Source organism: Myxine glutinosa, chromosome 9 (genome assembly GCF_964187855.1).
Source record: "Myxine glutinosa chromosome 9, kmMyxGlut1.1, whole genome shotgun sequence".
NCBI classification, from domain to species: domain Eukaryota; kingdom Metazoa; phylum Chordata; class Myxini; order Myxiniformes; family Myxinidae; genus Myxine; species Myxine glutinosa.
In genome coordinates, this window is record NC_136269.1 from 48487678 (window position 1) to 48512135 (window position 24458).

Sequence of the window (24458 nt, forward strand, 5' to 3'; positions counted from 1 at the left end):
TTATCACTAACTTATTCATCCATGTGGAGGCCAGTGACATGGCAGACTACTGGAGGGACTTCCTGTCCATGACAGATGCACTAATGCAGAATGTCCACGCAGTCCATATCTGTAACTGGGACGAGTACGTCAGCTCTCTGCACGCCATGCTGCCATGGATGGTAGCGTACGACAACAATAGGTACGGGAGGTGGCTATCTGACTTCTGGGCAATGCTGACAAATCTCCCTGCTGATCAGGTCACCTTCCTTCGTACTGACTTCGCTCAGTCCATCACAGGCAACCCCTACTCCAACATGGCCTGGGACATGTGGATCGAATGCACCATGAACAAGGGCAGCAAAATGAAGTCTGGCTGGCTTTCCATCCTCAAGAATGAGAAGCAGCTGCTGGTGCACTCCAGAAATGTGAACAATGTAGCCCAGATCCGGGCGGCTCATAATGCCCTGGCCAACCGAAAAAAAGCCAAGAGGAAGCACATTGAATGTGGCCCAAAACGAATGCGAGAAAATGAGCAGTGCGTGCAGGACCTGGTAGCCTGCATACATGAGTTTGACTCCTTTCCATTCGACCCATCCTCACCCACACTCCGCACCCTACAGTCAGCCATGCCTGCCTCTAATGAGCTCGTTGTGGACTTCAATTCTGCCCATGCTGCAGGGGAGGAAAAGTTGACCAGCTTCTTGCAGGAGCGGGTATTCAGTAAGAATACCTCCCTTCATGCACCTGTCCCTCTGAGTAAACGCTTGACATTTGCCAAGATACCAGACACGGAGAAGCCCAGGGAGGAACTCAAAACGAGAGCTGCTGAAATGGAGCAGAATGTCATCTATCGCAACGAAAAGAGTAGCACCATGGCTGAGGCCTGTGCAGCAAAGCGGAAGACACTGAAAAACAAATCATTTATCCGTCTCCCTCCAGATGCAGACAGCCTACGCCAACACTGCCTCCGAGCAAACTACTTGGCATATCTTGTGCGTCATCCCTCCAAGAAACACCACCCCACGCCACTCGGACATGGCTGGGAGCTGGTGGGTGGTCGCTGTCGCCCTGTCCGCCACACGCAACCTGCTCTCCCGACACATCTACCTGCACCAGGGCCAGCTGAAGAGAGTGAGGAAGATGAGAGCCAGGAGGGGAATGAGGAGCGAGATGATGATGTACAAAGGCGGGGAGATTCATCGGAATCTGATGATTCAGATTCTAGTGAAGCAGAATGCTCTGATTCGGACTAATCATATAATTAAAGGTCATATTGATTAATTACTTCATTTGAAAACTGTTCAAGTCACAGCTATTAAAAATAGCTTATTTTGAAGTGTAATGAGTTTACTTGTCATGCAATCATCAATTACTTTACTGCAAGATATCCTTATGGAGGTAGTTTCTTTAACATGTTTAAGTACAAAAGTTGCATTTTCGCTCTACTGGATGGTGGCCATCTTGGATTTCTGGGTCAAAATAATGTCATAACGTCAAACTAATGTCAGATTCGGAATCCTCGTGGTCAAATTACCCCAAAAAGTGTCTTTGTACGTGATTCTAGGTGTTCTGGTTCAAAACTTAATTTTTCAAGATAGTGCCGGCGATCATCTTGGATTCGGGCCTCTGGCGAAAAATGCCGGGATTTTTGGGAGGGACATAGAGGCTATTTTTGTTATAAAATGTCAATAGAAGTCAAATCAATCGTCAAACCTTACTAGCCAGAAAATGGTCACGGAATTGAAGTTTTGGACCTAACTAATAGTTTCAATTGGTCCACATGCACTATTCTCGATTTTTGCGGCGACTCGCGATGTAATTGTAGATCCATCAATTGTAGAGGCGCTGGAAGACTGCAGCTCACCCACTACCACACCAACAACGTGTGTAACCTCTGTAATCCTGGACAAGGCATCAGGAACACAATGTTGGGTGCCCAGACGGTACACCACCTGGAAAGTAAAGTCTTGTAGCCGTAAGATCAAACGAGCCAGTCTTCCAGACTGCTGCTTCGACTTCCAGAACAGCCAGCATAGAGCTTGATGATCTGTTACCACTCGGCACTGTTTACCTTCCAGATATGGACTCCACTTCTTTAGAGCCCAAACAACTGCAAAGCATTCTTTCTCAGTCGTGCTGTAATTCCTCTCTGCCCTGGTGAGAGTTCGACTTGCATAGGCAATAGTCCTGGTACTGGATCCCTGTTTTTGCATCAACACTGCGCCAAGTCCTACGTTGCTGGCATCTGAATGTACAGTAAATGTGTCTCTGTCATTTGGATAACCAAGGATTGGCTCGGTCATCAGCCCCTCCTTCAACATCACAAAAGCTGACTGAGTCTTCAGTCCAATTCCATCCCATACCCTTCTTCTTGAGTTTGTACAGGGGCTCTGAATGATCAGCAAATTGGGGTACAAACTTCTGGTACCATATGATATCATGCCCAAGAAACGTTACAGTTCCTTTATTTTTGTATGTGCTGGATAGCTGCAAATGGCTGAAACATTTTCTGGATCTGGTCTCAGTCCATTTGACGTCACAATGTGTCCCAGGTACCTCATTTCTTGACTACCAAACTGACATTTCTCCTGATTGACAGTCAAGTCAGCGATGTGAAGCCTGCGCAGAACTTCCCGCAAGTCAGCAAAATGCTGCTGTACACTGGAAGAATAACACACTATGTCATCGAGATAGACATAACAAGTGTGGCCAACCAAATCTCCAAGCACCTGAGTCATCAACCTTTGGAAACTTGCTGGACCATTTACAACTCCAAAGGGAAGGACCCTGAAATGGAAGAGGCCTTGCTCACAAGAGAAGGCAGTCTTCTCAACATCCTCAGGAGCAACACCCTTCTGCCAATAGCCACTACATAGGTCAAGGAAGGAGAATATCATAGCTCCATGTAGGGATCCTAGTATAGCATCGACAGTCGGCATGGGAAAAGCATCTACTTTTGTCACAGCATTCAACTTCCTATAGTCAACACACATCCAGTACCTTCCCATCTTTTTTTGGTACCATAACAACTAGCGAGGCCAATGGCGATGTCGACGGCTCAATCTTTCCGCTTTTCAAGAGCTGATTTAGTTCGTCCTGAAGTGCTTCTCTGCATTCTGGTCCCAAGCGGTATGGATGCAAACGAACAGGGACAGCATCTCCCACATCAATGTGGTGTTGGGCAACATCAGTGTGGCCAGGATCTTTGGTGAAAACTTCAGGAAACTCAATGATGATCTCATTTAGTTATTGCTGTTCATCTGGGGTTAGGGTAATCATACCCTGGAGAAGGCTCGATCTAGTGGGAATGTCCTCTACCTCAATATCATAGTCTATTTCTGGCTGTGCTGAGGCCTGGATTCCATGCAGTGGAAACTTCACAGACTGACCATACCTGCCACCAGTACTAAAACAACCCTCACTAAAGTCCAAGATCAGTTGAACTTCCCCTTGCAAAATCCATGGCCAGAAGAATGGGTGCTGGCAAGTGTTGCACAACATGAAAGGTGATTGCCATGTCTTTGCCACCAGCTCCAAAATCCACCACAATGGTTTCCTTTGGGTTCAGTTTTGTACCGTCTACCATCACTAAAGCCTCCTCCCTTTTGGAGACTGTAGGGGAGAAGGATAGCTTCCAACACAGTTCATCTGTTATCAGGAACACACTTGACCCGGTATCGACCAGGGCTTCTGTGGTAACATTCTGGCCATTCATAATGACGTCTATCATTGGCATGGTCCCTCGATGGAGTGCAATGAAGTTGCATTTGGGAGGCTTTCCTTCATGCCTGGTTTCAGATGGTTGAGATCCCTGAGTAGGTGTACGAGTTGGAGGCTGAGGAGGAGGAGGGAGGGGTAGGGCACTCTGCAGCCCTATGTCATAACTGTCCACAACGATAGCAATCGATGTTGTATGTGTTCCCACATGGGATTCGAGTGGTGATTCCCGGTCACCTCCCGGATGGACTTTAGGGGGGTTTACCACCCACGTTTGTGACGTTTGACCACTGATGGAGTAGGAGCTTGTCAGCTGTCCTCACCAATCTGATTAGGGATGTAGCATTGTACTCCTGTAGTTTCAACCTCAATGTTCCATCTGAGACAGTGCTCAGAAATTGATCAATCATGATCAGTTTGAGGCACCTTCTTACTTCAGGCAGGTCAGCTGGAGGCTGGGTGATTTGTAACCATCTGAAGAAAGGGTTATGTAGCCTATTGCCAAACTCTTCAAATGTTTCATCACCACACTTGGAATCAGTCATAAACCTCAACTTGTAGGCCTCCGGAGTGAGATGGCATCTGCGTCTAATAGCTTCTACAACCTGGTCATAGTTGTTTTCATCATTGTTTAATGCATGAAAAGCTTGTTGGGCCTTTCCCGTCAAATACGGCTCCAAAGGTTGAGGCCATTCCTCTCTCAACTACAGAGCAGCAGTTGCAATGCGTTCAAAGGCGCTGAGGTAGCACGATATGTCATCATCACGACTGAGTTTATGAAGGCTTGACAGTTGGAGACCTGCATGAGGATTAGTGTTTCTCAGGGCTTGCAATAATGATTGACATAACTGATCTGTCTCGTGCCGACGAGAGCTTTCCATTTGTTGCATAACGTGCATAAAATCGTCAGCACCAAGGCTGGGACTGGTAGGATTTTCCTCAACCAAATTAGGCAACTCACACAAGTATGTAATCCTTTCCTGCTTGGTTTGCACCTCTTTAATATCAATGTGGTTAATCTCACGGTCTACCAATGTAATCTGCTGTATATCTGTTCAAGTATGCAGCACGGTCTGCCATATCGGATGCATCGGCAACGTCCCACCAGAAAAATCAAGACGAACTCACACCAGTCGCCTCGTATAATAATCGACTCGATCACCCACACAGCACGAGACCTTGGGTGTGTCTTTACCAACAACGAACTGTGAACAGCTGAAGTCCGTAGATTCTCCCGTTTTCATATCACAATGTCCCATGCCGACTACGCCATTGTAAGGATTCGTACCGTATGTGAAGACCGAGAAACGAGGTATTCAAACAGGACGCAGCTGCATTCATCAGCCTTGAGTTTAATCGCAATCTTGGTAACGATCCAGCCCAACGCATCACACGGTGCTCGGCCTGCACAAGTCCAACACTTCGAGCCCATCCAACGCGTCACCCTCCTCCGTCACATCCGGAAGTCCCAACATATCCTTACAGTGCCTTTCATAACAGCAATTCGCATCTCAGGTTTGTAACGTCCACCAACAGCATTAGGCTTCATAGTTAGTTTTATCGTTTATCTTTTAACTATCAAAGTCTTTAGGACATTTCACGCTGTGGTGAGCTGGATCGCGCGGGAAGGAAGAGCGCATGAAACGATGTGGAGAGGTTAAACATTGAACTCTCGAAAAGATTAACTGAGGATCCAAAGTTAGTATGTAATTTCATTTGTTTCGTTGATATATGATACGTTTGCTGCTTAAGCTGAAAGAAATGGATTTGATGTACATTTGCCGCTTTGTGAGGTAAATGCTTTGCAAACGGCTTGGATTTCACCATTGCTGTTTTGTCGAGCAGAACGACAAACTGCTGTATGATCGTTTGTGTTGAAGCCAAATGTGTGAACTGCAATTATGTAGATTGGTTAGTAATTTGCTGTTGTTTCTCATGTTGTAGTTTCACGAAGCCGACAAATAAAACGGCTTCTGTACGAGACCCAAGGTTTCCTAGGATAATCTTATACTAGGGCATTGCCCGTACTATATCTATATCTAAAATTATATCCCCCCCCCTCTATTTACATGAAATGGTTTGGTCCAAAGCGAACGGCTTCCGGAGTTTGGTAAAGAAATCGCCATCGCGTGCACAAACGCGCAGGAAAGCGAATGAATCGCAAATTCGTTTTTATTAGTTTTAAAACATAGTTTAACGCCAACATAGTTTGCAAACGTGAAATAAATGAATACGCTCTCAAATGTGCCATCCGAGGCAGAGTGTGTCCGCCACGTTCGGCACACGCGATAGTTCGCTGCTCTCTGATTGGTTGAATCGTTTTTTGGACATAGCTCGGTAAGTAATTGTCCGATTAATATGAAACCTTGAAAAGGCACATCCTCGGGTCCCCAGCAATATACCTGGCAAGTTAAAAGTATATCGGACCCGTGGTTGTCGAGAAACAGCGGTCACAGACAAACAAACGTACAAACGTACAAACAAACAGAGATTACTGGAATTATAGATAGACTAGGGCATTGCCCGTACTATATCTATATCTAAAATTATATCCCCCCCCTCTATTTACATGAAATGGTTTGGTCCAAAGCGAACGGCTTGCGAGTACGGTGACAATCCCCCCCCTCTATTTACATGCAATGGTTTGGTCCAAAGCGAACGGCTTCCGGAGTTTGGTAAAGAAATCGCCATCGCGTGCACAAACGCGCAGGAAAGCGAATGAATCGCAAATTCGGTTTTATTAGTTTTAAAACATAGTTTAACGCCAACATAGTTTGCAAACGTGAAATAAATGAATACGCTGTCAAATGTGCCATCCGAGGCAGAGTGTGTCCTCCACGTTCGGCACACGCGATCGTTCGCTGCTCTCTGATTGGTTGAATCGTTTTTTGGACATAGCTCGGTAAGTAATTGTCCGATTAATATGAAACCTTGAAAAGGCACATCCTCGGGTCCCCAGCAATATACCTGGCAAGTTAAAAGTATATCGGACCCGTGGTTGTCGAGAAACAGCGGTCACAGACAAACAAACGTACAGACGTACAGACGTACAGAGATTACTGGAATTATAGATAGATGCACGGTGTTTCCTCTTCTTCACAGTGCGGCGACAGCGATTGCTCTTCCTCACAAGCTCAACCCTAGCGGTTACACTAATCTTTCCCTGACACCCCACAAAATAGATATGATGCATCTTTTTCCGATTTGCAATTTATAAAGTAGGTAATTTTGCAATTAAAAGTCGCATTATTCTTCTTCACGCTGTTCCGTGATGTCACACCCGGGAATCGACCGCCATATTAATGACAATGGGTTACATCGCAGTGTAGCGGTTACCGGAAGCATACACAATCACCTTGCACCGGCCGATGACGCAACCGGCGAGCGGTTACTTGTCCGGACTCGCCCGGACGTGTCCAGACTTGCCTTTCCAGGGCGAACACTTGACTTGCACACCACGCCCCGTTGAGAGGCATGGCTTACCTATTCGCATACCACGCCCCGCCTGAGAGGCATGGCTTTTGTGTGTTGAACTTGACTTATAAATTGCCGCCCGTTTGATTGGCTGTTTCAGTGCTTTTGAGTTCTTTCGAGTTGAGCTAGAATAAATAGCTCAGTGAAACTTCGTTCCTGGTGTCGTCCATTTTGTCCGGCTTTATCGTGCGACCATAGCTCCACAATTGGTGACCCCTTTTCAAGAACATGGCGATGGAGTCATCTGTAGCTTTGAAGCTCCCTGGCTTTTGGGAATCGCACGCAGCCGTCTGGTTCGCCCAAGCGGATTCTCAATTCGCCCTGCGGAACATTACGGAGGACACGACGCGCTACCACCATGTGGTCTCCGCGCTCAACGCCTCCACCGCTGCCCGGGTCCTGAGCTTCCCACAGAACCCGCCGAACGCCGACAAATACGGCGCGCTCAAAGGCCTACTCCTCGGTGCGTTTGGACTCACGGAGACCGAACATGCGCGACAATTGCTCGACCTCCCCAAGCTGGGTGAGGCCCGTCCATCCGAACGCATGGACCACATGCTTGCTCTACTCGGTGACCACAGTCCAGATTTCCTCTTCCGCGGGCTGTTCCTCCGGCAGCTACCTGGGCAGGTACGATTAACTTTGGCTAATTCGCCCATCACGGACCCTCGCGCCCTGGCCAAGGAGGCCGATACATTTTTCTCGGCCAGGCGACACGTCGGAGCGGCCGCCTGGAACCCTGGGCCGACCGAGGCAATGCCCATGCCATGACTGGCGCCACCACCGGCCGAGTTAGCGCCACTGGCGGCAACGGCCGCCGCGACGCCCCGTCGACCGAACCTGACGTGACCGCCGGAGCCTCCACCAGAGCGGACCATGTGCTACTACCACGCCAGGTTTGGGCAGAAGGCCAGAACGTGCCGCCCACCGTGCACTTTCGGCAGGTCGGGAAACGACCAGGCCGGCGCTCGCTGCCTGCCATGAGCGTCGGCCATTCAGGCAGCCTTCTGTTTATTACGGACACAGCGTCCGGGCGGCGTTTTTTGTGCGACACTGGCGCTCAGCTGAGCGTGATACCTGCCTCAGTGCAGGACAAACACGCCGCGCTTTGCGGCCCTGCCTTGGTCGCCGCAAACGGCTCCTCCATCCGCACCTTCGGTTCGCGCAGCGTCGCATTCTGCTTCGGGGGCCAGCGCTTCAGGTGGGACTTCATCACGGCGAACGTGCCCATGGCCTTGCTGGGTGCAGATTTTCTGTGCGCGCATGGGCTTTTGGTGGACGTCAAACGGCGTTGGCTCATCAACGCGGAGACCTTCAGCTCGCTCGCTTGCTCATTGAGCGGCTCCGCACCAACCAAGCTAGCCTGCGCGCTCCCGGCCACGGACGATTTCACCCACTTGCTCGCCGAGTTTCCCGCCCTCACACAGCCGACGTTTTTGGCTGTCGCCGTCAAACACAGTGTCGAACACCACATCCCGACCACAGGTCCACCGGTCTACGCCAGGGCTCGTCGCCTCGACCCGACCAAACTCGCCGTGGCGAAGGCAGAATTTGACGCGCTGGAGCGATTGGGCATTGTGCGGCGCTCGAATAGCGCGTGGGCCTCGCCCCTGCACATCGTGCCCAAACCGGGTGGCGGATGGCAACCATGCGGCGATTACCGCCGCCTCAGCGACGCCACCACCCCCGACCGGTACCCGATACCACACATACAAGACTTTTCCGCCCGTTTGGTGGGGCGGGTGAGCTTTTCCAAGGTCGACCTCATTCGGGGCTACCACCAGGTACCCGTCCGGCCGGCCGACGTGCCGAAGACGGCGGTAATTACACCTTTTGGCCTCTTCGAGTTCCTTCGCATGCCGTTCGGCCTTAAGAATGCAGCCCAGGCCTTCCAGCGGCTGATGCACAGCGTGCTGCGCGACCTCACCTTCCTTTTCATCTACTTGGACGACATTCTCGTCGCCAGCACTTCCCGGGTGGAGCACCTCATCCACCTGCGCACGCTTTTTGATCGCCTCGGCCAGCACGGCCTCATCATCAACCCCGGCGAAATGCCAGTTTGGCGTAACGGCCGTCGACTTCCTGGGGCACCGCATCACGAAGCGCGGGGCCGTCCCGCTGCCTACCAAGGTGGAGGCAGTCACAAGTTTCCCGCGCCCCCGCTCCATCAAGGCCCTACAGGAATTTTTGGGGATGGTAAATTTCTTCCACCGGTTCGTGCCTCGTGCCGCCCAACTCATGCGCCCCCTGTACGAAGCCCTCCGGGGCAAGCCGGCCAAGCACGACGTCGCCTGGACCAAAGAGATGGATGCGGCGTTCACGGGTGCTAAGCTGGCCCTCGCCAACGTGACCATGCTGGCGCACCCGGCGCTCAAAGCACCCATCGCCCTCACCACGGATGCTTCCGACTACGCGGTGGGCGCCGTGCATGAACAGTGGGTGAACGGGGCTTGGCAACCACTGGCCTTCTTCAGCCGGCAGCTTCGCCCTAACGAGCACAAGTATAGCACTTTCGACCGCGAGCTCCTCGGCCTTTACCTGGCCGTTCGCCACTTCCGCCATCTTTTAGAGGGCCGCCCGTTCATGGCGTTTCTGGACCACAAACCCCTGGTCTTCGCCATGGCCAAGGTTACGGAGCCGTGGTCAGCCCGCCAGCAGCGCCACCTCGCCGCCATGTCCGAATTTACGACAGACATCCGGCACGTCGCTGGCAAGGACAACGCTGTGGCCGATTACCTCTCCCGGTCCGGCGCGAACGCCGTCCACCTGGGTGTGGACTTCGCCCGCATGGCAGCCGACCAGACCGCCGACCCCACGGTGCAAGCCCTCCGGACAGCCGACACAGGCCTGCGGTTGGCCGACGTCCTCTTCGAGGACACAGGCACAGTTCTCCTGTGCGACGTTTCCCTGGGCCAACCTCGCCCCATCGTGCCCACCGGATGACAGCGGCACATTTTTGACGCCCTCCATGGCCTTTCCCACCCAGGCCGGAAAGCATCGCAGAAGCTCGTGGCAGCGAAATTCGTCTGGCACGGGCTCCGTAAAGACGTCCGCGACTGGGCCAATGCCTGTGTCGCCTGCCAGCGCGCGAAGGTCCACCGGCACACCCAGGCCCCGTTGGCACCATTCGACGTGCCCGCGCGGCGCTTCGACCACGTCAATGTGGACCTGGTGGGACCCCTTCCCTCCTCGCCGGGCTTCACCCACCTCCTCACGATGGTGGACAGGACCACCAGGTGGCCGGAGGCCATCCCGCTGGCATCAACAACATCCGCCGACGTGGCGCAGGCCTTCATTGGCACCTGGATTGCCCGTTTCGGCGCCCCCTCAGACATCTCCTCTGACAGAGGCCCGCAATTCACCTCCGAGCTTTGGGGTGCGGTCACCCAGGCCTTGGGGGTCAAGCTTCACCGCACCATGGCCTACCACCCCCAAGCCAATGGCTTGTGCAAGCGGTTCCACCGCTCGATGAAGGCCGCTCTCAGGGCCAGCCTCCAGGATGACGGTTGGGCCGACAGGCTCCCGTGGGTCCTAGTGGGCCTCCGAACGGCCCCTAAAGAGGACCTCCAGGCTTCCACCGCCGAGCTGGTCTACGGCCAGCCACTGCGCGTGCCGGGCGAGTTCATCCCTGATGCCACCGGCCCCTGGTCCGCGGCTCGGCAACGCTCGGTCCTCCAAGAGACCGCCAGGTGATTCGCCCCCGTGCCCACGTCCCATCACGGCTGCCCCCAACCCCTCGCCCCCCCAGCACTTCGCACTGCAGAGTACGTTTTTATCCGCAACGACGCACACCGGGGACCGCTCCGGCCGCCGTACGATGGACCTTTCCGGGTCCTGAAGAGGGACGACAAGTCGTTCATCGTGGACATCGGCGGCAAACCAGACCATATCTCCGTGGACCGCCTCAAACCGGCCCATTTGGACCTCGACCAACCTCCACAGTTGGCCCTTCCTCCACGGTGGGGCCATCCCCTGTCAACCAAGCCCCCCGCCCGACCATCCGCCGACACGCCACCTACCACCCCCACACGAATCACCAGGGGTCGTTTCGGCCGGGTCATCAAGACCCCCCTCAAACTGACTCTCCCGGTGCAGGTTAATTCTGGGGGGGCGCATGTAGCGGTTACCGGAAGCATACACAATCACCTTGCACCGGCCGATGACGCAACCGGCGAGCGGTTACTTGTCCGGACTCGCCCGGACGTGTCCAGACTTGCCTTTCCCGGGCGAACACTTGACTTGCATACCACGCCCCGTTGAGAGGCGTGGCTTACCTATTTGCATACCACGCCCCGCCTGAGAGGCGTGGCTTTTGTGTGTTGAACTTGACTTATAAATTGCCGCCTGTTCGATCGGCTGATTCAGTGCTTTTGAGTTCTTTCGAGTTGAGCTAGAATAAATAGCTCAGTGAAACTTCGTTCCTGGTGTCGTCCATTTTGTCCGGCTTTATCGTGCGAGCATAGCTCCACAGCGGTAAGATTTAACCTAAACTGCGAGTAATTTTTGATTTTCCACAAATATGCTGAGTTGATACGTCCTTGGCGGTTGTAATAATAAAAACCAAGATGGTTTCATGCTACACCAATGGCCAAAAGACCCTTAATTTGCCATTAATTGGACGACGTTTGTCCAAAATACCTGAATGTGGATTGGGCCTACAAAATGTTAGCTTTTGTGACCAGAACATTTTACAGAGCACTGTTATGAAACAACAGTGATGGCTATATATCTTATGGTTATCCACCACGATTGAGAGGAAGAAACAGCTGTCGCTCAAAACTGCAAGACCATCTCTTGATCTCTACCCATGAATCAGCACATGTACACGGGTGATTTCAGCAGTGAATCAAATGCATATGTTGGTTGGCCTGTCGGTGACCGATCTCACCTCGCTATCACCCAACACCCCTCTCCCCCCTCCTCCACTGGGACGGGACATTGACACGGCATGTACACAACACGTACATGGCATGGATATGAAGGTGGGACATGGCACGGACACGATGGTGGTGCACGACACAGCACGACCACAGACACAAATGGCATTCTGGGAAAGTATGAAACTTGACGCTCCAGTAACACAGAGGACACCAGTTAAGCCTGCAATGGTTGAACAAAGCATTCATCCCCCATTTTGTCAGTGGTCTCCGAGTGTGCATGGGCCGTCCATGCCATGTCGTGCTGTGTCGTGTCTCTGCTGTATTTCTTCTGGAGTAATATATATGATTTATCAGTTGATAAAAAATCCCTGATAAACTGTCAATTGGACGGAAAACAAAACCTAACAATCTGTATTAAACATATATGACTGGCATTTTCATTTTCACTAACACCTCCATTGTCCCCATGTCCGTCTGAATCACTTGCATACGACTTGTGATACAGCAATAATTCACCTGAAAGCGTTTCCATCACTGATTTTGTCTTCAATAGTTTCTTCAAAATCCGAGTTTCAACATGGTGACTGCGAACCTTCAGAGTTGCTCATGACGGTGGAATCGATATCGGAATCCGAGCTCGAGAAACACTGTTCTCTATGTTTAGGCACCATTTGGATCAAAGTGAGTTCATAGTGTGATGTCATTGGCAAAAAATCGGAAATCGACACAATCGGGATTTTTGGACATTTTCTGATTGGCAAAAAAAAAACCCCAAAAAATATTCCTTCAAATTAGACAGTGATTAATGATTTTCAATGGTTTTCAGAAGAAAAAAAAAATCCACTTGGGTTCTTATTTAAGAAGAATGGTTATCACATAACCTTTTCATTATATTACAATTTATGAACGGATATTCAAACATCGAGCAATTAACAGCCGAAGGTATATATAGCAAACAATAGCAAGCACAACAGAATACACATTTAAATTTCAAACAGAGAGAGAAAAAGTAAAATTTCAAATTTTCGAAATAATGGATGAAAAAAACGTAATATTGAGATGTCATCAAATTATACAAACTAGCAACGGTACCTACCCGTACGGGCGGGGCTTCAATTGGGAGGCCCAAATGAAAAGGCAAAATATCAGAAATTGAAGGCTTTATATTTTAAACGATTTATGTAAACATCCTTTAAATCATATCACACATAAATCATCAAAATCTAAACAGTATTTGTAGAATTTCAATAAAAGCCACATCACTGTTCATATCACTAAGTATTATTCCATCGTGTTTGGAAAAACTGGAAAATTAGAAATTGGAAAAATTGGAAAATTGGGAAAAAATTGGAAAAACAATATAGCCTATTTTACTCCAGGGGGACCCAGGATTACCCACCCAAAAATTTCGTTGCGATCGGTTCAGCCGTTTTTGCGGTACCTGGGAACAGACGGACAGACAGACAGACAGACATTTGGTGAATTATAGTAAGATATATTGAGAGCACCACATACGTGTGTGAGTGTGTGTATACGAGTGTGTGTGAACTATGAAGAAACAGTGCAATCTATATATGCAGAGGAAAGGTAGAAAGCCCATCATTATTACTAATGAGATACCCATGCTACGCACGGGTGGGAGGCCAGAAGAAAACAGGCAATGCAGATACGGCGAATGCTAAAGCATGAAACCAAAAAATTCCACATTCCTGTAGCACCCTCAGTCACACGTCAGACATGGACAGCAAGTTCGTGAAGGACTTCCATGAAAAACGTACCAGTTCACAAACAAACGGGTACGTTCACATATAGAAACATCGATCGTGGGTCCGTGGCGAATCTGCATATGGTGATCCGCGAAGTTCACGTTTACAAAGTAGAAATCATCACGCATGTCGTCATTTACTTGAACTCGATATCTCTTTTTTCATTCCAAACAACATAACTCCAATCACAAATTAATCACAAAATAAACTTTTAACAACATTGTTAATGTTTCCTTCATTGTAAAAACTACCAAGTCAACAGTTAAAAGGATTTTGAGCCGATAGGTGTTACGGCCTCGGCAAGATCGATGGAGACAGCGATCTGTGAGCATATACACCGCCCAAATAGCTATGTGGAATTCTCTCACGTGGAGATTAAACTCACGTCATTTGAACTTTGGCCGAGGTCATTATTTACTTTTAATGATGTTTATATACGAATCAAAAAGAAGATAATTGGTTTTGGGTCGTCCTTTCTGCATATCTTGTGGGATTGTGAGTTGGAGAGACGACCGTGATGGCGGGGAGGGGGTTGGCATTCTCTCAAGCAGGGATTCAACCCATGTCCTTATAAAAGGTATTTGTCCGAGGTCACCGAGTCCGATCGGTGCAGCCGTGCAGTGCAGCCATGCAGCGATCGGTGCAGCCGTTTGTGCGGCACCTGGGAAAATAACGTTATGCGGGAGTCCAAACCTGAAATTGGAAAAACAATATACCCTATTTTACTCCAGGAGATCCCAGGATTACCCACCCAAAATATCGTTGCGATCGGTTCAGCCGTTTTTGCGGTTCCTTCGAACGGATGGACAGACAGACAGACGGACAGACATTTGTTGAATTATAGTAAGATTGTGAACATTTCATGTTTAAAGATTCATAGTGAACGATGTCAGAATAGTAAAAGGCGTAAAGTTACGTGTATTATGAACAAAAGACTGAACTAGAGAGAAAACAAAACTTTTGACTGGAATAAAACGATGAGGCTCAAACATACAACTGAGTGAATGGATTGGAAAATAAATTAATAAACCCAAAATACCAAACGCATACAGTATATGAGTTTAAGAGTAGAGAATGTGAGCATGCAAAAAAACGAAAAGAAAAAAAAGTTGTTCATTTTAAAAGGAAAGTTTAAATAAATAATCCAAGGGTAATTTTCGACAACCTGGAGACATGTGATTACAGTAATACCTCGCTAAGCGCCAGTGACGGACTGGGACTAAAAAACGGCCCAGGCATTTGTAAGCACACCGGTCCATATTCGGGCTGTAGGCAATTATTTAGTTAATTATTTTTTTCCCAAGCTTTTTTTCAAGGCTAATTCAACGTTCATGTCTCATCTAAAATAAGTTATGTTCTTTGTACCACCAGTGGGACCGTTGGTCCATTGGATTAAATTTTAATTGGTCTTCACAGCCTTGTAGCATACCTGCCTGCTATACTGCTTGTGTATTGTTTTTTTTAAAATGAGATTTCACCTGCCACAAAGCCAAAGGCCACTCAAGGTGGGGGCTACACAAAGGCAGGTATACATATTTGACAGAAAGGAGGAATATATTGACATTCCTCTTGAATTGAGGTCGGTTGGGATTGAGTAGAAAGCAGGATGCAGGTAAAACTGTTCCATGGTGATGTAGTGCAGGGGAAAAAACTAGAAGAATACCTCATAGGCTTACTCCTTGGGACAGATACAGTGCATGGATGGGAAGAAACTGCAAAATGTGTAGAGCGACTGAAAGTATGCTCAGGTGGAACAACATGTAAGAGACATTCAGAGCACATTCCGGTGTAATATCTATGAATTAGTTTGCCTTTCACCAAACACGGATGTGCTTGTGCCAGGGCGGAGTTGGGGGTAAAGGAGGGGGGGTGGGGGAGGGGTGGGGGAGGAAATTATACATCACCCCTGTCTGTCTGCTGTCTATCTTTCTGTTTGTTTGTCTGTGAACAAGATATCTCAAAAAGTTGTGGACGGATTCGGACGAAATGTGGTAGAGAGGCAGTGCATGTGACAAGGACAAAATGATTGATATTGGTGAAGATCTGGATTCGGATCCGGCTACGATGATTTTTTAAGTGATTCTTCACCATTGGGAGATCGGCCTAAAACCAACATATAGCAGGATATCTCAAAAAGTTGTGGACGGATTTGGCCAAAACTTGGTGGAGAGGTTGTGAGTGTGACAAGGACGAATTGATTCGATTTTGATGAAAAATCTGAATATAAATTCGGATACGAGAATTATTTAATTTTTAAGTGATTCTTCACCATTGGGCGATAGGTCCAAAATGATATACAGCGGGATGTCTCAAAAATTTGTGGACGGATTTGGACGAAACTTAGTCGGCAGGTTGTGAGTGTGACAAGGATGATTCGATTCGATTTTGATGAAAATCTGAATATAAATTCGGATGCGAAAATTATTTAATTTTAAAGTGATTCTTCACCATTGGGCGATAGGGCCAAAATGATATATAGCAGGATATCTCAAAAAGTTATGGATGAGTTATGACAAAACTAGATGCATAAATTGTTTGGTCACAAGAACAAGCTGATTAGATTTTGGTTCAGGTTAGATCCAGATACGACCTATCAATGGGATACAAAACGTAAACTGTTCACCTGGCGGAAGTAACAATAATAATAATAATAATAATAATAATAATAATTCATTTATTTTGTATAGCGCTTTTCAAGTAGCCCAAAGGCATTTTGACAGAGTGGAAAACATAATGCATAACAATACATGAAAACCACAATTGCAAAAAGACAAGAATCAATAGGGAAATATTTAAAGCAAAAGGAGGGAGAAGGAGAAGAGATAGTCAGGGGTTAAATGCTGTGGGTTGAATGTTGAATGCAGTGTTGAACAGGTGGGTCTTTAGTGATGTTTTGAATGTGGTGAGTGAGGAGGAGTCTCTGATGGTGTGAGGTAGTGAGTTCCAGAGGGTGGGAGCAGCGATGGAGGAGGCCCTGTCCCCCCAGGATCTGAATTTGGTCCGGATGGAGGGGGTCAGGAGTATGCTCTCTCCTGAGTGCCGTTCCCGTTGCCAAATGATACTACTATTATTTTTGTTGTTAATATCAATAATATTAATTAATATATGACTTGTTACAATGTTATAAATGTTTTTGTTACCCTAGCCAGAGGAGAGGGTATTGCATTTGAGTCTGTTTGTCTGTTTGTTACTTGGCAATTTTTTTCTAAATTTTTGCAGGTATGTTGATCACTCTGGTTTGTGTGTTTGTTTGTGTTTGTGTATTTGTCTGTATACTCACTTATCCTTGCATTCAGGTCACAATTTTAAACCGATCTTTATGAAACTTCACCAAATGGTAGAGTTCGTGGTCCGACAAAATCCTATATATTTTTGTGGTCAAAAGGTCAACATAGGCCAAAGATCAACCGCGTTTTTCAAATTTCTAAAATCCTCAATTTTCATCCGATTGACTTGAAATTTGAATCGGATATACATATCGGCTAACTGAATTCAACCACCAACTATTTTTGAGATCAGCGTCGGCCAAAAGGTCAACATAGGCCAAAGGTCAACAACAATTTCAAATTTCTAAAATCTTCAATTTTCATCTGATTGACTTGAAATTTGAATCGGAATTTTTATTTCAGCTGACTGAATTCAACCACCAACTATTTTTGAGATCAGCATAGGCCAAACGGTCTACATAGGCCAAAGGTCAACAACAATATAACATTTCTAAAATCCTCAATTTTCATCCGATTCACTTGAAATTCGAATGAGATTTACACATCAGTTAAGTGAATTCAACCAACAACTATTTTGAGGGCAACATAGGTCACAAGGTCAACATAGGCCAAAGGTCAACCACTTTTTTCAAATTTCTAAAAATCCTCAATTTTCATCCGGTACACCGTACACCGAATAGGTACACCGTATCCCTGTGCATCGTAAGAGCGTGATCAAGGGTTGGCGTCAGGAAGGGCATCCGGCCATAAAAAAACATTGCCTCAAACAGGGAACCATGATTGTCATGGGGCCCGCAAGGCTAACCCCTGCTCTAGCGGGGAAAATGGCCTTAAAACGATCATTCATTCATTCATATTCCTCAATTTTCATCCGATTGACTTGAAATTTGAAAAGGGTTTGCATATCAGCTTACTGAAACCAACCACCAACTATTTTTGAGGTCAACATAGGCCAAATTTCCAAAATTGGCAATTTTCATCCGATTAACTTCAACTTTGAAGACGATTTGCATAACAGGTCACTGAATTCAACCACTAATTATTTTGGAGGTCAAAAGGATGCTCTACTGAGTGTCATTCTACTTTGTTCTGTTTTGCCTAGTGTCACTCTATGAGTGATTTAGTAAGAGTTTCATGTGTCTGTCTGTTTGTCCACACAGAATAAATATGCTTTTCTCTGTAACCGCTGGTCCGATTGACAGGAAGGTTTCACCATAGGTGTTCCTCCCCCTGTATAATTTTTAATGATAATTATGATGTCATAGGTCACGTGGTACGGATGCCATCTTGGAATAACCGAACTTTGCACCTCTATATCTCCAAAAGCGCTACATCGAAAAAATTGAGACATGGCTCATTGTAAAGAACTCTCCATGAGGAATAACATATGTTAATGATAATGTCATAGGCGCCTCCATTATGACATCATAATTCGACAAGTACAAAACTTCATTAGATCAAGATGAAATTTCTTGAGCGTCATCTATGGATAAATTGGTGGAGAAAAAAAATAATGATGACGTCATTGGTCACGTGGTTCAGCCACCATATTTGCTTTACCACAATAACCTTAAAAACACCGAAAACTTGTCCTGGTGAGGGTCTGCAATCCCTAATTGCTCTTTCCTGTTTGTGTTTGTTTGTCTGTTTGTTTGTCTGCACAACGTGTGTATGCTTTTATCTGCAACCATTGGTCAGATTGCTAAGAAAATGTCACCATAGGGGCGCTTCCTCCTGTAAAAATTTTAATGATGATTATGACATCATATGTCGCGTGGTACGGGCGCCATCTTGGAAAAAAAACGAAAACATTTGCACCTCCACATTTCCGAAATCGCTCTATAGGAAAAATCAAAACATGGCTCATTGCCAAGTACTCCCCTGGAGGAACAACATATGTTCACAAAATACACCACACAAATATGTCCTGGCAAGGGTCTGCAATGTCTGATTACTCTTTCTTGTTTATTTTGTAATTATAATGCTATGCCATGGAAGGACCTATTAAACTGCTTTATACACCTTAACATGGTGTGCGTTTAGAAACCTGGGAATTCTTCCGGATTGTTTGTAATTAATTAGCTAATCAACCCAGGAGATCATAACGATCATTCTGGTGGGTCACATTCCACATCAGAAAGCTCCAGTATAACTTTACAAAACACATGCCCCACACACACACACACACACACACACACACACACACACACACACACACACACACACACACACAAACACACACTCACACACACACACACACACACACACACACACAAACACACACACACACACACACACACACACACACAGACAGACAGACACACACACACCTCACAAAAAATAGAAATTTTTGAGCAGAGTTAACCTTGACTCATTGTAGAAAGTTAGAATTTTGTTGTGCGATAAACATGGGACGTGACATGTTAACACTATTTGGCCGTGTGATCTGATTCACCCATTTGGTTGGCAAGGAAGGATCTTTGGGGCTGCCGAATATAATGGGAGTCCATTCCAACTGAGAGCGCAAATAAGCGATGACGTGTACAAATCGGAGGTAATTAAAATATTTTAATACGAGGAGCACATTGTATAATACTTACTGTATATATAATACCCTGATCACATTTGCAATTTCCCCACATACAGTAGATCGGCCCACCAGCCCTCAGAGTGGACCGGTCCACCGGGCATTTTCCTGAACTGCCCTATGGCCAGTCTGGGCATGCTGAACGCCACCCAATAGAACGCTGATTCAGTCTAGAGCTCTTTGTCATGGAGAGTGAATCTTTACTCAAAAAAAAGATGACATCCCATAACACGCAACACTCACCGAGTAAATGCATATGCCGCCATTTTCTGTAAGTACACGCTCTGAGCCAATCAGGTTGAAGTGAGTCGTACATTAGACTTGGCTACTTGGACCATTAGAACAATTCTAAACAATGTGTACAAGATAAAAGCTTCTGCACAGTCCACCACTTCGTTAACTAAAACAAAGATAACTCGTTCAAGGAGCAGTTTTTCAGATAAGATGAAGGGCCAGTAAAACCTGGTTTGACAGGTTTAAGCACCGCAGTAACTTTTACAGTAAAGCGCGGCGTTACGCGCGCTGCTTGTGAGCAAGGAGGAAGCGGACAAGCGGTAACATATGAACGTCTTTATTGTAAGACTACACTGTAACACTGAACTCTTCCGGGCTGGTCGCCCGGTGTATATCCTGAGGCCACGCCTACCCCTCGGGCGTGGCCACCGCCCACTTGGTGCGTGGAATGATGTCACCACGCCAGTGGGCTTTTGTGTCCGCCACACGCGCCCCCCCAGAATTCCCGCGCACCTGGAGGGCCAGTTTGCGGGGCAGACGAATGACCCGGCCGAAGCGCCCCCTGGCGATCGGCGGCGTCTGGAGTGCAGGGATACCAGGTGGGATCTGGATCTGGAACGCCCGGCCGTGCCCTGGCTGCCCCTGGGATGGGTGCAGGACCGGGGGGCGCCGTGGCGGCGGGGCTGGGCGGTGCCGGGGGTCCGCCCGCAGGAGGGCGGCCCCGACGTGGGGGTCGGGCCACTGGCGGTGGATGGTCCACATCGAGGTGGGCCGGCTTGAGGCGGTCTACCGAAACGCGGTCAGGAGTACCGCCGATGTCCAGGGTGAAGTGCTTCACCCCGGTCTCCAGCACGCGGAAAGGCCCGTCGTACGGGGGCCGCAGTGGTGTCCGATGGGCATCGTGGCGGACGAAGACGTACTCCGCCGTGCGAAGCTCCGGGGCGACGTGCGTCGGTGGGTGCCCGTGGCATGCCATTGGCACCGGGGCGAACCTCTGGGCGGTCTCTTGCAGAGCGGAGCGCTGCTGTGCCGCGGACCATGGTGCCGTGGAGTCGGGGAGGAACTCGCCCGGCACCCGCAGCGGTTGCCCGAAGACCAACTCCGCCGCGGATGCGCGCAGGTCCTCCTTGGGCGCCGTCCGGAGGCCCAGCAGGACCCAGGGGAGCCTGTCGACCCAGCCGCCGTCGCGGAGGGTGGCCCGGAGCGCGGCCTTCAATGAGCGGTGAAATCGCTCACACAGGCCGTTAGCCTGGGGGTGGTAGGCCGTGGTTCGGTGCAGCCGGACCCCGAGCCCCTGCGCAACCGCCCCCCAGAGCTCCGAGGTGAACTGGGGGCCGCGGTCGGATGAGATGTCTGAGGGGGCGCCGAACCGGGCGACCCAGGTGGCGATGAAAGCCTGCGCGACATCGGCCGCCGTTGTCGACGCCAAGGGCACGGCCTCCGGCCACCGGGTGGTGCGGTCCACCATGGTGAGGACGTGGGTGAAACCCCGCGAGGGGGGCAGAGGTCCCACCAGGTCCACGTGGACGTGGTCAAACCGGCGTTCCGGCACCGTGAACGGGGCCAACGGGGCCTGGGTGTGCCGGTGCACCTTGGCGCGCTGGCACGCGAGGCATGTCCTGGCCCAGCCGCGGACGGCCTTCCGGAGGCCATGCCAGACGAACTTGTCAGCGATCAGCCTTTGGGAGGCCCTCGCGCCCGGGTGGGACAGGCCGTGGATGGCGTCAAACACCTGGCGCTGCCAGCCCGCGGGCACAATGGGGCGAGGACGCCCGAGGGAGACGTCGCACAAGAGGGCCGCGCCCGCGCCGTCGAACGGCACCTCGGTGACGCGGAGGCCCGTGACGGCGGTCCGCAAGGCCTGGACGTCGGGGTCAGCGGCCTGGTCCGCTGCCATCCGGGCATAGTCGATGCCGAGGTGGACTGCGTGGGCAACGGCCCGGGAAAGGCAATCCGCCACCGGGTTGTCCTTCCCCGCGACGTGCTGGATGTCCGTCGTGTACTCGGACACGGCCGAGAGGTGACGCTGCTGCCGGGCCGACCACGGCTCGGTGACCTTGCCCATCGCGAAGATCAGCGGCTTGTGGTCGACGAAGGCAGTGAACGCCCGGCCCTCGAGCAGATGGCGGAAGTGCCTGACCGCCAAGTGAAGTCCGAGCAACTCGCGGTCGAAGGTACTGTAACGGCGTTCGGGCGGGCGAAGCTGCCGGCTAAAGAACGCCAGCGGTTGCCAAGCTCCACGCACCCATTGCTCGTGCACCGCGGCCACCGCGTAGTCCGAGGCATCGGTGGTGAGGGCGATCGGTGCATCGGGCGCCGGGTGCGCGAGCATGGTGGCGTTAGCCAAGGCGAGCTTCGCGCCCGTGAACGCCGTGTCCATCTGCTCGGTCCAGGTAACGTCGCCTTTGCCCGGCTTACCTCGGAGAGCTTCGTGCAGGGGGCGCAGGAGCTGGGCGATACGGGGCAGGAACCGATGGTAAAAGTTCACCATGCCCAGGAACTCCTGCAGCCCTCTGATCGTGCGGGGGCGCGGAAACCCCTTCACCGCCTCCACCTTGGCCGGCAGGGGGACGGCTCCGTGCCTGGTGACACGGTGCCCCAGAAAATCGATTGTGGCGGCGCCGAACCGGCACTTTGCGGGGTTCACAATCAGGCCATGCTGGCCCAGGCGTTCGAAGAGCGTGCGGAGGTGGCGTAGGTGCTCTTCGCGGGACGCGCTGGCGATGAGGATATCGTCCAGGTAGACGTAGACAAAATCCAAGTCGCGCAGGACGCTGTCCATCAGTCGCTGGAACACCTGAGCTGCATTCTTCAGACCGAAGGGCATGCGCAGGAACTCGAAGAGTCCGAATGGCGTGATGACCGCCGTCTTCGGGACGTCCTCCGGCCTGACGGGGACCTGATGGTAGCCGCGTATGAGGTCCACCTTCGAGAAGAAGGACCTGCCCGCCAAACGGGCGGAAAAGTCCTGAATGTGGGGGACGGGGTAGCGGTCGGGAGTCGTGGCGTCATTGAGACGGCGATAGTCCCCGCACGGTCGCCATCCCCCGCCGGGCTTCGGCACGATGTGCAGCGGCGACGCCCAAGCGCTCTCTGAGCGCCGAACGATGCCGAGTCGCTCCAGGGTAGCGAACACCGCTTTTGCCACCGCCAGCTTCGTCGGCTCGAGGCGGCGTGCCCGGGCGTAGACCGGTGGCCCGACGGTGGGGATGTGATGGGCCACCCCGTGCTTGACGGCCCCCACCGAGAAGGTGGGCCGCGTGAGGGCCGGGAAGCCGGCGAGGAGGCGGGTGAATGCGTCCGCTGCCGGAAGTGTACAGACCAACGTGGCCGGAACCGAATCGTTCGGCAAGCCGCTTGGCAAGCCGCTCGTTGAGCTGGGCAACGCACATGCGAGCGAGCTGAACGTCTCGGCCTGGACAAGCCGTCTGCGCTTGACGTCGACCAGGAGCCCATTAGCGCACAGGAAGTCCGCGCCAAGCAGTGCCATGGGCACGTCGGCGGTGACGAACGTCCATCGGAAAACCTGCCCTCCAAACCGCAGAGAGAGGCAGCATTTTCCGTACGTACGGATGGGCGTCCCGTTCGCGGCAAGCAGCGCGGGGCCCCCACCCGCGGCGTGCTTGTCTGACGTGCCGGCGGGAATGACACTCACCTGTGCTCCCGTGTCGCACAGGTAACGGCGCCCGGAGAAGGTGTCCGTTATGAACAGCAGGCTGCTCGAACGGCCGGCGCTCATCGCCACAATTGAGCGCCGGCCCGGGCGTTTCCCGACCCGTTGAAGGAGCACGGCGGATGACACCGCCGAGCTTCGTGGCCGAACTTGGCGTGGAACCAGCACCAGGTGGTGGAGCTGGAGGAGCGTGGCTGGCTCCGCCAGGCCGGTGGAGTCGACGGGTTTCCCCGCGGTGGCGGTTTTCGCCGCGGCGTTGGGCGGGGCGTGGCGGCGTTCACGAGGTGCGTATCAGCATGCTGCTGAAACTCAGCGTGCTGTAGAAGATGATGCTGTGGAACAGCAGCGTCGAAGGCCGTGACGGCCACGCCAACGCTCGCCCGCGTGTCCGAAGCGGCGAAGTACTTGTCCGCCTCGGCCGCCAATGCTCGGGGTTCCGTTAGCCCGGTCCCGGCCAACGCGAGGCGAACCTGCGCTGGAAGTTGGCGACGGAAAAGCGCCCGGAATAGCGAACCGGGGGCTTCGTCGCCCAACAGTGACAGCATATGGTCCATTCGGACCGACGGGCACGTCTCACCGAGCTCGGGGAGATCCAGGAGGCGGTCGGCCCGTGCGTCGTCCGTGAGGCTGAACGTGGCTAGGAGTAGCCGCTTGAGTGCCTCGTACTTGTGGCCGTCCGGTGGGTGGCGAAGGACGGACACAACTCGAGCGGCCGTGCCGGGCCCGAGGGAGGCGACGACATGGCAGTAGCGCAGGTCGTCGTTGGTGAGGCGCCGAAGCTGAAATTGGGCTTCGGCTTGAACGAACCAGACCTCGGCCTGGGCCTCCCAAAATTCGGGAAGTTTAATCGCCATTGACTTGTCGTTGGCCATTGCAATGGCGTCGTGTTCGGAAGGATCGCTACGGCAGATCCAACGT